The sequence below is a fragment of the Giraffa tippelskirchi genome, chromosome 11 (genome assembly GCF_054371585.1).
Source record: "Giraffa tippelskirchi isolate mGirTip1 chromosome 11, T2T-mGirTip1v1.2.pri, whole genome shotgun sequence".
Classification (NCBI taxonomy): domain Eukaryota; kingdom Metazoa; phylum Chordata; class Mammalia; order Artiodactyla; family Giraffidae; genus Giraffa; species Giraffa tippelskirchi.
In genome coordinates this window covers 108,801,240-108,814,491 of record NC_137285.1, presented here as the reverse complement: position 1 = coordinate 108,814,491, position 13,252 = coordinate 108,801,240, and the positions used below count along the sequence as shown (strand labels likewise).

The window sequence follows — 13,252 nt, the reverse complement described above, 5'->3', positions numbered from 1 at the left end:
CAAAAGATTTGGGCTAGAAAAGGTTAAAGAAAAAGAATCAATGCTAGGGTTAAATGTTGTCTGTTTCCTTGACCAATTAGATTCCCTCTTGTGGTCAAGGTCCTGAACACAAATGTTAGCCTCAGGAAGGAACGTTTCAGCTCCAAGGTCTGGTTTGTTTTTTTTTTTTGCCTGATTAGATAATCCACAATCTAGACAAAGGAAGGGCAAGAACGCGAGAAAAATGAAGCCCATTCCGTTTCTACCTCCATAGGCAAATGCAAACACAAATCTCCAAACTAACTGTGGAATAACTCCCCCACCCCTGCAAACCACACCTTTCCCAGAGCACTCACCACCACAGCCCCTTGACGGCCGGCTGATTGATTCCAAACCACTTACAACTGGAAGAGCTAGTTGCCTAGTAGGTTTGTAAGAGATAAGCCTGGTGAGAGATGACACTTGACATCACAGAGAGCATCATTACAGACAGACAGCAAACTGCTTGGAGCACAGTGTTTTGGATCCAAACACAGTTGCAGATGTCTGCTCCCACGGCTGCCACAGCACACAGCCAAGGGGGTACAGCACCTTGCACCATGCATGCTCAATGTGGCTGCTCAAATGTCTGTGGAAGGTAGGAAAGAGACAGAAAGGGTGGGGGGCAATGTGGTCCTGGAATCCAGGGAGGCCTGTTCTCATTCAGTTTTGCTCTTCCTAGCTCGTGTCTGCAACAAAAAGGAAGTATTTGACAGAATCTAAGCTCATTAAAACAACACATGCATGTCATTTTCACCATTATGCAAACGAGGCGATGAAAGCCCAGAGAGGTTAAGTAACTTGGATCAAAGCACACAGCATGTGGAAGTGGGAGGAGAGGCTAAGTTCTCAGAGACGCATCCTAACCGCTTTAACACATTACTGCACAGAGCACTGTTGCTGGCTGGAGCTCCTACCTCCCTCTCTCTTCCACATGCACATGGGGTACCCAACCTGCTCCAGAAGGCTGAGCCTCGTCCAATCTTCCATCTCTGAGAGAAAGGAGACCCTGCCATTGGCCAAAGAGGAAGGCCCCCAAACCAAGCCCTGAGATGTTCTGGAAGGACCACAGGGGCTTACACACTCAGCCTCCTTAGCTCCCCCATCCACCCTTAATGGCTCAAGCTCCTTGTTTGGAAAAAAAACACACAGAAAATCGCAAATTGCAAGCAGGAGTCAGGGGAGATTAGAAATCAATCTCAGGGACGCCCTCTAGTGTGCCTACAGGGTCCCCACGACACAGCACCGGGCACGATTCCCTCGAGATGCCCAGGCCCACACTTCCATTGGGGCATCAGATGAGTGGTGGGAGGGGCAGCCGCCACCTCCACCACTCAGAGCCAAACCCCTCGCCAATCCCAAGGCCAACATTTGCTGCAGGATGACAGGCAGTCTCTGCTCTCAAGGCTGTCCAGCCCACATCGACCCCACCTGGTCCTTATACAGCAGGCAGAGGGAAAAAAGAAGCAAAGGAAGGTGAAAAGAGTGTCGAGGTGGCACAGATGGGTTAGGAGAGCACTGCAGTGCGGGGAGGAGGCAAGGAGAATAAGGGAGAAGGGTGACAGAGAAGAGACAGGATAAAGGTCAAGGAAGACCGAGGCAAAGCTAACAAGACACACACACACACACACACACACACACACACACACACACACACACACACACGTCAGCCCAATCGCAGCTACAGGTCACCGCCCCCATCCACCAGGCTTCCAGGCACACAGAGGTGAGGCGAGTGCACTGGAGGGCCCAGCCTTCCTCCCCTCCCCAGGTCCTCACTCTCGCACCATTTCCCTCTGCTCTGACATGGCCCCTGGGTCCTCTCCCGGAGGGACGGGCTGAGGGACAGGAGGGGAGACAAAAGTGAACCGAACATAGAACTCGCCAAGCGAAGCCACTTACGCACAGTGAGGCCGGCAGCATTTCCATCCTACCTTTGCTGTCGCCATATCAGCCGGCTCCATGATCGCGGCTTGGCCTAAGGGGCAGTGGCGCCGTCCAGAGAGAAAAGGCAGAGTCACAAAGGTCCACCCGGAAAGAACAGACCGCCCCCTGAAGGTCAGGGGAAATGAGAGACCTGTTTCCAAGCTTTGGCCCCGGGACCTCCTCGGCTGGGGGCGGAGAGCAAAGAGCCTTGGGGTCCCCCCCGCACATCAGGGGCCTGCCTGTGTTCCCACAGACGCCCACTTCGGGCTGAGTCAGGGGGCCCTTCTTCCCAGGAGTTAAGTGCAGGTCTCGCCAGGGCTCCCCCTGCTGGGGGAGAGCTCACAGAGATGAAGGCCCTGCCCTCCCATCACCGGGCCAATTGGTACCCACAGGTCAGGGTGAGGGGAGCTCGTGGGAAGAGGCCAGCTGGCGGGTGCTGAGCAAGTGCTGGGGGTAGCAGGAGGGGAGAAGGCTGCGGGGTGCGGTGGGGCGCTGGTTTGAGAACCTCAAGAAGAAGAGACAGGCCCTCAGATGGAAGCAGAAGGTGCTGTGCAAGGAGGTGCCAGAGCCACAAAGCCAGAGCCTGGCAGGCAAGGCTGAGAACGCAGGGGGAAAGAAATACGCCCGGTGAAGCCACTCACCTTGCAATAACATTCAGACTGACTGAGGCCTACACAGGAGCCGGAGCGGGCGGCTCACACCCCCCCCCCCCACTCCACTCCCAGAGACTCACAGCCTCTGTCTAAAGGTACATGAGAGCAGCCAGCAGCCGGCTGGCTCTGCAGAGGCCCCTGGCTCTCTCTGGAGCAGCCTGATTGGAGGAGCAGGATGACTTCATCCGGCCCCATTCATCACTCTAGGTTTCCTGCCCAGCAGGGACAGGCCGCTCCGCTTGCAGTGACTACCGCTTCCTCTCTGGCCCATTTCACCCGGGCAACCTGGGAGAGGCTGCGGCAATCAGGGCAGCCTCGGCAAGAGGGATCAGAGCGCCCTGGGCCCTAGGGGGAAGGGGGGCATGGGCTGCTCGCATTTGTGGGGAAATGCAGAGCCTCTACTTAAAGCACAGCACACGTATTCATTCCTCCGAGTCTGCCAGGTGTCAGCAGCGGCAAGAATGCAAAAGAGCAGCTCCGCTCCTCGGAACCAGCAAGGAAACAAGCTTGTGTGCTCTGGTGAACCACCAGTCTTCCTGCTGGAGTTCAACCTAACACACTGGCATCTATACATCTTTCTCCCAATCAGAGAGAACCACCTATGGACGAGCAGGTCAATATTCCAGGGCATCCCTAAGTACCTTCTTCCCTCCTTCTACAGCAGCGCTTCTAACATGCTAACCTGGGCTTGCTGTTAGGGACATGGATTTGTTCAAGCCTATAATTTCAGACCCGCAAAAAGTTATAGGTGGATGAGACCTTCAAGTTTCAGCTCCTTTTTACAGAGAAGAAAACCAAAGCCCAGCAAAAAAGCAAAAGGATCCAAGAAAGGTCTCCCAGCACTTGTTCCCCAATTCCACACAGATTTTCCCTCAGGGGTGGTGAGATCCTGAGAGAATTGATGCCCTTGTTCCCCAACTTCTGCAATCCAGCCCCCAGAGCACAGAAAGCCCAGCAAAGCAAGGGTTAAAGGGAGAGATTAAAATATAGCGAATAAAAGAAGAAGGCAGTGATCTGAGGTCTCAACCCTTACCACCTGCACCTGCCCTCATTCTTTCTAGTACCTGCTTCTGTTCAAGCCTGACTTCACAAAGAATCCAAGCAGTCAGGTAACCAGCACATCAAGGAAAGAGTTTTCCAAAAGAATGATTACATCAACAATTCCCCTAGTTTATTTTACCAGCATCTGTGGGTCTGGCAGGAATAATAACAGTAGCAATTCCCATTGGTACAGTGCTCCATAATTTACATGTTTGCAAATCCATTACCTCATCTGACACTTTCAGGCATCCAGTGAGGCAATATTGTTTTCCCCATTTCACAGATAATGAAACTGAGATTCAAAGACTTTAAGTGACTTGCTCAAGGTCACACAGACAGCATAGCAGAGACTCAAACCCATGTTCACTGACTTCAAATCCCCTTCCACTAAACATTATTCTATCAAATTTCTCACCCCTCAATCTGTCCCCAACTCCTGATTCCCAGGACTACAGACTCACATAAAACCTCAGTTAATTTGCAACTTCCCTTTGAGACTCCACCTTTCTGTTGAAGATGGCAAATTAGAAAATACACTATCAAACGTTAGGAGAAAAAAAAATCCTGGACCCATCTAGAGGGTACTGTATAAATTTAGCAAATCTCCTGTTTCCGATGGAAACTGCTTTTGAAAAGAAGCATCAATGGGCTTCCCTGGTGGTGCAGTGGATAAGAATCTGCCTGCCAATACAGGGAAGGGTTCTATCCCTGGTCCGGGAAGATTCCACATGCCTTGGGCTACTAAGCCCGTGCTCTAGAGCCCTCGAGCTGCAACTACTGAGCCCATGTCCTGCAACTACTGAAGCTTGCATGCTCTAAGGCCCTCGACCCACAACGAATGAGCCCCTGTGCTGCAACTACTGAAGCCGATCCGCCATAGAGCCAGCAAGTTGCAACTATTGAGCCTGAGTGCTGCAACTACTGAAGCCCGTTCGCCTAGCACCTATGCTCTGCAACAAGAGAAGCCACTGCAATGAGAAGGCCATGCACCACAGCAAGAGAGTAGCCCCTGCTCTCAGGAACAAAAAAAAAGAATCATCAAAGATTCATTCATGATCACTTTATATAAGCAGAAAAGTAGACGAAGACACCTGACCAAATTGGTCAACCATCAAGATTAAAATTAAGGAGGGAAAAAAGATGCATATCCTGGTTCCTGGAGGTACATTCTTTTCCAGCCATCATCAACACCAGACAGATCACTGCTCCCTTCCCTTTCCCATCTTAACTCTGTTAGCCAAGGGCCGCCAAGTTCCATAAACTTAAATGAAAAAGGACAAGGATGAGAGTAACAGAAAATCATGCAGGCCAATGAATTGCTTTTCATTAACTCATTGCCTGGTTTCCATAAGCCCTAGACTATTGTCACAGATTCCTAATCAACCTGAAGTGAGTAACAGACTTGGTCAGTATCACAGTGGTGAAATTCCACCATACTCCTACAAAAATAGCAAAGGTGTGGGGTGTGCCAGACCCACATCTGTCAGCTCTGCTCAGAGGCCTGGAATGTGCCTTCTGGCTATTGCTGTGGCCTGCAGGCCTCTCTGTTCCTGGGCTGACAGTCAGATGTACAAACAGATGGAGAGCAGAAGGTTGGTACCCACGAATGAGGATGTTCTGCTTCATAAGAATCACACAAAAACCGGACCATGTTAATGGGACTCCACCCAGTCTCCCCAGGGGCCAAACACATTCACCTACTCAGTTCTTAAAAGCATCCACCTCACACAGCCCTGGATGGTGATCTTGGAGACGGCCTGTAGAAGGGGTGCTTCACCAGAAGCATTCATGTGTATTTTACAAAACAATTCATATGCCCTGAACTCACAGCAGGGCAGAGGAGAGTGCTACTAGCTATAGAACAGGCAACCTAGAAGCTGGGGGAGCTGGGGGAGGTAGGGGATAGTGCTAAGCTTTAATGAGAGAGAAGAGAAGGACTGTGTCCCTGAGTCCAAAGACACCTCCAAAGAAAAAGAAAAGAGAATGACATTGAAGGAGAAAAAGGAAAGAGAAGTTAATGCAGAGTATCTAATTAAGAAGCCAGTGAGTCTGCACCTCTGCTACTTACCAGCAAGAAACTGATCTGGATGATTCCTTATAGGATAAATAACTCCTCTATTCCATGCATTTGCTTTCTGAACTAGAGACCAGAAGCTCTCTGACAGCTTCACCTCCTTACATTTTGCCTAATGTTTACTGAAAAGATGGATAGACCAATAGATAGATAGGTAGGCAGAGAAAGGTTGCAGGGGCCTCTTTATAACATCACTACAACATTTTCTCTCCAGGGCAATTACTCATACTAATTACATGCACACTGTATGCTCAGTTGCTCAGTCATGTCTGACTCTTTGCAACCCTCTGGACTGTAGCCCACCAGGCTCCTCTGTCCATGGGATTCTCCAGGCAAGAATACTGAAGTGGGTAGCCATGCCCTCCTCCAGGGGATCTTCCCAACCCAGGTATTGAACTTGCATCTCCTTTATCTCCTGCATTGGCAGGCAGGTTCTTTACCACCAGAGCCACCTGGGAGGCCTAATTACTTTACCGTAGATATTATATTCTAACTTCTTAATCACCATACTTATGTACCAAGTTAAGGAGGAAAAAAAAAAAAACACCCAGATGCTTGAAAAGAGGCAACAGTGACTCTTGGCAGGGGCCGGTTAGGGCATGGGGTGGGGGGTCCAGGCACCCAGTCCTAGAGGATAGCTCAGAGGCTGGTACTGCACCCTCTTTTTTAGGAAGCGCATCCTTGGGCACCTGCCTTTGGGAGGAGGCACTGCCCGGAAGAAGCAGGACTGGCTGTTTCAGACCCTGGTCAGATGAGCCGTGCCTGCTGTACCGTGCAGCTGTGCGGTTCCCTGAGTGAAGGGCAGGGGGGCAGCCTTGTCTGCATTGCTTATGAAATGTGCAGCTGGATCACTGTGCCCGTCCTGAGACCACAAATACGGATCAGGTGCCTGTGCCAAAGAGGTGAAATCCCTTCTCTCTCGAGTCTGACTGCCGACTCGTCCTGTGAATGGAAGACAGCGATGAAACAGGGAGAGTCTCCTAGCACGACAGACCTTGAGAGGTCACTTGATGTGTGCTCTCCTCGTATACAGAAAAGGGCAGCTTCTCTTGAGAGAAGAAGAGACAGAACAGGAAAGAGGGAGACAGAGCGCAAGTGAAAGGGGGCAGAGTGTGTGAGCTCCCACGATGGTGACTGTGTGTGTCTGACGGTTTGGAAGGTGCCAGCGCCTCTCCTTTGCTCGTTAGCCATCAGCTCTTCAGAGGCAGCTGAGCCCCACGGACACCTGCCTCTCAAATCCTCCTCCTTAGGTCTGAATTCTGACTCAACCGCCCACCCCACTGTGTCACCCTGGGGAAGTTACTGCCTCTCTGCGCCCCATTTCCTCATCTGTGAGACAGGGTAACACTATCCTTCAACTCACTGGCCGCTATGAGGATTAAATGAGATAACATACGGAAAGGGCTCAGAAATGCGGGAGACCTGGGTTAGATCCCTGGGTTGGGAAGATCCCCTGGAGAAGGGAAAGGCTACCCACTCCAGTATTCTGGCCTGGAGAACTCCATGGACTTTATAGTACATGGGGTCGCAAAGAGTCGGACACGACTGAGTGACTTTCACTTCACTTCACAGGAAATACTACTTAAACGTTAAGAGCTGTAAAAAAAAAAATTTCAGTGGTTCATCTCCTGTCTTCCTCCATCCAAAGGACCTCTCCTCACCAGAGCAAAACATTTTAAGACCCCTGCAGGGGTGACAATGGTGGAAGTAGATTGGATAGAAAACAACCCCCCGCCCCCACTGCTTTTTCTGTGGAATGAAGGCATTAGAGCAGTGGGGTGAGACAGTCACTAGAACAAGGAAAAGGCAGAAAAGCAATAGGAAAAGACCACCAGGAGACATCTGCAGGTAACGCTGAAGGGTCATGGACACTGTGGGGACATGTAGGGGAGCCTAGGGGAGAAAGCCATCAAAGAACAAGGAAAGACTCCACATGAAAATAAGAAGGGAAAGAAAGATTCACAAAGAAAATCCAGGGCTTCCCCGGTGGCTCAGTGGTCAAGAATCCACCTGTTAATGCAGGAGACACGGATTTGATCCCTGGTCCAGGAGGATCCCACATGCCACAGAGCAACTAAGCCCATGCACCACAACTCTTGAGCCTGTGATTTAGAACCTGGGAGCTGAACTACTGAGCCCACACACCCCAACTACTGAAGCCCGTGAGTCCTAACGCCTGTGCTCTGCAACAAGAGAAGCCACCACAATGAGAAACCCGTGCACCGCAATTAGAGAAAAGCCCGTACAGCAATGAAGACTCAGCACAGCCAAAAACAATAAATAAATAAATAAAATTAGAAAAAAAGAAATAAGAAAATCAGGAAACCAACCAGACTGGAAGTGGGAAGAGAAAGGAGACTAAGCAATTCCAAACTCAAAGTGGAAATTTCCACGAGAGGGTTTAACAGAAGTGTCCGAGAGGAGCCGTGGCTGGAGAGAAACTGCCCAGCATGAGGGAAACTAGGGAGCCGGCAGCTAATCCTGCCAAGTGCAAGTCTGACCCTGGACGGCACCCTCCACTGGCTGGATGAGTGACCATGCCAGGCCACTCACCTCCCATGGGGGCTCACTTAGGGAAGGAAACCCACAGCTCAGGCCAGACTCCGAGGTCTTTGCCAGGACCACTGCGGCTTCACATCAAAGCTCCTCAGGGTGCAAGACGTCCAAAGGGGAGGCATACCTGCCTCAGCCACCAGCATTTCCCGGGACCTCACAAAGAACAGGAATATCAACAATACTGCCTGGACATCAGCCTCTAGAACTGGACAGGGCAGTGTCACATAGTGGTTAAAAGCCAAAGTCAAATTACCTGGATTTCAGCCCACCACTTAGCAGTGGTGTGTTCCTATGCAAGTTCTGACACCTCCTTAAGCCTCAGTTTTCCTATCCATATAATGGAGGCAATAGTTAATACTATTTCATAGAAAAATGGGGAACCTGAAACAAGAGCACAGTGACTGACACACACTGGGCACTTTTAACAAACATCAACTAAAACAATGTTGCCTGTATGATGACTATTTTAAGGACACTCAGGGTTTGGGAACAACGGGAACTCCCAGAGTTCCCTCAAATCCCGAGGCCATCTGCACTTGGTGCCAACACAAAGCTGGCACTGGTCTGGTTACACCACTCCTGCCCTGACTCACCATCTCCAGTGGAGTCACTACTTTCAGCCAGCAGCTGGTCCCTGAGTGAGACTTCCACTTGACAGATTTGTGCATGTGCTTCAAAAACAGGAAGGGTCATAAATGCCTAAGGTGGGTAATCCTCCCACTCCTCTCGCTGGAGGTTGACGCCTATGTCTGTATCAATTTTCACAAAAGATTTCCAGCCAGCCAGGTAGCAGAGGACCCCAGAGCCCTTCCCTTCAGGGTTCGGGGTGAGAGGAGATGAGAAGCCACGGGATTATCTGAGCAGAGGGGTCAGCAGCCAGGGGAGAAGGGAGAAGGCCAATCACACTGCCTGACCTTTTTACGGCACATGTTAACAGGAGCTGCACACGTTGCCATTGTACAGCCACACACTCTACTGAGGATGGAGGCGGTGCTGGTGGAAGTCAGGGTGGGAGAGCTGGGGGCCCTCCAAAGGTCACCAGGACATCCACTGGACCCTGGATGCGGTACCCTCTAGTGACTACTGCTGAAACTGAGAGGAAAACAAGACAAGGTGACAGACGGAGGTCACAGATCCCTGGGAAGGCCTACTGAACAAGTGTTTCACTCCCCCGTTGTTGTTCTCTGCAGCTGCCAGACCAGGCCAGTGGGAAAGGTAAGGGAGAAACTGAGAGCAAGTCCCCGAGTCCGAGTATCCTCCTCTGGGTCCCAGGTTTCTCCTAAAGGACCGGGGTAGGGTGGCGGGGGGTGGACAGAGGGGATCCACTTCAAGATAGTGGAGGGGTGGGAGGCGGGGATCACCTTCCTCCCCACAAATACATCTCCTAAGGGACTGCAAACGCAATTGAAAGATGCATATACAGATCCGCGCTAGTTCTTGGACCAGGGGCTGGGGAAGAGATGCGAGCCAGCAGCACACAAGGGAAAACGTGGAGAGCATGCCTCCGGAGCCGACCACCCGCTCCAGACTGTCCTTGGCTTTTCTTCTGAAGGTGACTGGCTCCGGTGCATCCTTGGAGCTGCCGCTGCAGCGCTTACATCCAGAAAACAAACAGACCATTAAGCTATGGAAGCTGGGTGGGGTGGGAAAAGAACAACCACAGAACCGTGCTATTTAAATGTCGAAGGAAGAACTCATGGGCCCCAGAGGAATCTGAGCCAAGGGTCTAAGAAGAACATACAAACCCATTTGCACAGCAACACCAACCAGCAATTCTTCCTTGGCATTGGCCGTTCCCTTTCCACAGTGTCCTCTCTCACAGCTACGAGATGGAAGGTGTCCTGCCAGGCAGACACCCCAGCCCTCCACAACTGAAGGAGTGGAGTCCAGGCCACTCCCTTTGCCGTCTCTGCCTGCTGACTCACCACTGATCTCAGCTACCATTGAGGGATCAGATGGCCACTCCCTCCTCTCCTGGAAAGTCACCACCAGCAGGGGGTGCTGGTGAACCCACAGGGAACGTGAACTTTTGCAGGTCCTGAAGATGACCACAGGGGCTTCACCTGGTACCTGCTGAGAGGTAAGAGTAACAACAGTTCTGTTCTGCAGTTGAGGCATAATGGTGAAATGGAAAGAAAGCTGTGTAAAGAGATACTGTCAAACAGAGATGTACCGAAACTTTTGTGCATTCAACTTGTTAGTTAAAATCCTAAGGCACTATGCAAAATCAGCATGGCACAGGAAGCATAAGATTCCCAGGTGGCTCAGTGGTGAAAAATCTGCCTGCCAATGCAAGAGATGCAGGAGATGTATGGTTTGATCCTGAGTCAGGAAGATCTCCTGGAGGAGGAAATGGCAACCCACTCAGGGAAGATCCTCTGGAGAAGGAAATGGAAACCCACTCCAGTATTCTTTACCTAGAGAATACCATGGACAGAGGAGCCTGGTGGGCTACAGACCATGGAGTCACAGACATGACTGTGTTGGACATGACTGAGCATACACTCGCATGCACGCACAGGAAGTATACTCAAAAAAAGATTAAAAACACAAAACTCTATTGGGCCTTTGGGCATATTTAACTGTATTATTCAGAATCACTGTGGTCTTTTCTCTCCCTGTTTCTTGTTCTGATTTTGAAGCTTTCTGAGAGAGAAACTTCATTAAAAGACTGGCTCATACACTGACGCTGTATGACGCTGTATAACCACGTGTGACGCTTCAATTCCAGGAAGTTGATAACGATAGGCCCACTAGATATAAGGAAAAGCAGAGGGCCCTGCACCAGACCCCCACGTGTATCCTCTTTTAAGGGGAAGTCATAAAGCGATGCAAATACAACTTGAGCTTTGAAGTAAAGTGGTCAGCTCTGCCACTCACAAGGAAAGACAATGGACTTTGTCTTATCTAGAAAATGGGTAGAATAGTTAACTTCCCTTCCTGGGTGACTATTATGATTAAATAAGAACAGCACATGAAAAGCACAGCATTGAGCACATAATAAGCTCTCAAAATAGGAGCTGTTATTAGTAATAACAAATAATACCTCAGATATTGCGCCCACAACTAAGTACACAGACACTCTGTGTTGTCTTGCATTTGCTCTTCTCATTTGTAGATTTGCAGTAATTTCTTATAATTATATATTTCTTTACTGAAAAAGACCCCAATGAATGTACTTAGCCGATTCCCATTATGGAAGTGATTGATAGAGAGGCAGATAACCACTTGACATAGATAGTGAAGAAGAAATTCATGAATTAGTAAAGAACAGAGAGTGTCTGGCCCCTCAAATTCCTTGTTAAGGGCTCCTTCAGTAGGTCTCTGTTCTGTACCCTTACTTACAGGGACAACTGATGTTAACTCTCAGCCAGAAGGGAATCCACCCATTGTTTAAGAGGCCAGGAAAAGGAAATGTGGGTAATAGCTGCTGCACTTCCAGAGGGAAAGGAGTCCAGCAGGTGAAGTGTTCACTTTGTGGATCCCAAAGCAAGTCTGGCATGGAGCCAAACTAATAAACTAAAGAGTTTCAAAAGTCAACCCAGAATTCTACTTACTAACTCACTAATTAGTAACTCACTACTTACTAATTCTACTTACTAACTCACTTTGATGAGATAGTATGACAAAGGGAGCTTTTGTGTGTGTGTGTGTGTGTATAGGAGGGGGAATACTCAGACTTCCTCCATCCCCCAGATCCCCAACCTCCAGGACCGGTTCCAACCAGGGCAACAATGGGCTTCTCTGCCTCTCAGAGGATGAGCTGCCTCCTCTGGATTAAAGAGGACTGGCAGAGAGGGAGGGAGCAGGCCACTTAACTGCTTGTAGCTCCTGTGTCTGAGGATAAGAAGAGGCACTGAGCAACCCAAAAAATGATGACAGGTAAGATGAAAATGATTAATTACACATCCCAACCCACCCACCTTTCTCCTTGCTGCACAGTGGTGATTCTTGGCCTGTGCAGAAGGTAAAGGAAAAACACAAGCCAGACACTGACCCAGCATCCCAGGTAAAAAGGGACCAAGGGTCTGCCAGAGATTCCCTAAAACTGATGTCACCAGCCAGGACAGACACCTAGGTCCTCCCTGTTCCAGCCATATTAAATTGGCCTTTTGTTTGTTTTGGCTCCTCTGGGTCTTCCTTGCAGTGCACAGGTTTCTCTACTTTTGGCGAGTGTGGGCTCTAGGCTGTTCTGGCTTCAGTAGTTGCAGCCTACCGGCTCCATAGCCCAGCCCACAGGCTTAGTTGCCCTGCGGTATGTGGGATCTTAGTTCCCAGACAGGGGATTGAACCCATGTTCCCTGCATTGGGAGGCGTATCCTTAACCTCTGGACCACCAGGGAAGTCCCTTAAATTGGATTCTTGATACAGCTAGAAGGTTGCAGGCTACAGGGTGTGTTCTCAAAGACCACGGGCATGGAAACCACTTGGGAAATGTGTTATCTGCGCAAATTCTTACGGGCTCAGAATTGGAGAGAAGGACCCAGGAATGTGAATACTGAATTAGCTCTGGAAGTGATTCTGAAACCTCTTAAAAGGATGAGGACCACTGCCCTAGAACCCTGGGCTCCCAAGCTGGCTGCTTTTTATCAAGCAGATATAAACACTTCCCATGCAGTGAAGGAAGGAGATATTAGAACTTATATTTATACTTTTTAGCTCATCCTTTTAAAATGTCCACTTACTCTTATAATACAGATTACTTCATACATAGTGCAAGCATACAACTTCTGTACATGCATACATTCACACATGACATTGGTGATATCACTCAAAAATTTTTTACTGATGGGGTTTGCCACCAAGCTGGAGTATCAAATAATTCTGGAAAAATATTGCTTCAAAATAAGGAGTGGCCTCTGCAAATAGTTGCTCTGAGCTTACAGTACTCATCAGCATCATGCTGAGAAGAGAACCCAGGGGTTTGGGCCTCCAACTGCATTTCAGCTCTGGAGTAGAGAGGAAGACAAAGAACGCACCTCAG

The 13,252-nt window shown here is 49.6% G+C and overlaps 1 protein-coding gene across 12 annotated transcripts in view; it reads right to left on the bottom strand.

The window, feature by feature from the left end:
- GRAMD1B (GRAM domain containing 1B) overlaps nucleotides 1–13,252 on the bottom strand; it is a 179,252-nt gene that overhangs the window by 107,354 nt on the left and 58,646 nt on the right. The window contains exon 1 of one of the 12 annotated variants that reach the window (XM_081541425.1): nucleotides 1,953–2,246. The exons of the other annotated variants lie outside the window; for them this stretch is intronic. The gene's annotated coding sequence lies outside the window, so the exon portion shown is untranslated. Of the gene's footprint in view, nucleotides 1–1,952; nucleotides 2,247–13,252 lie in introns of those variants that run through there. 12 annotated transcript variants of the gene reach the window in all.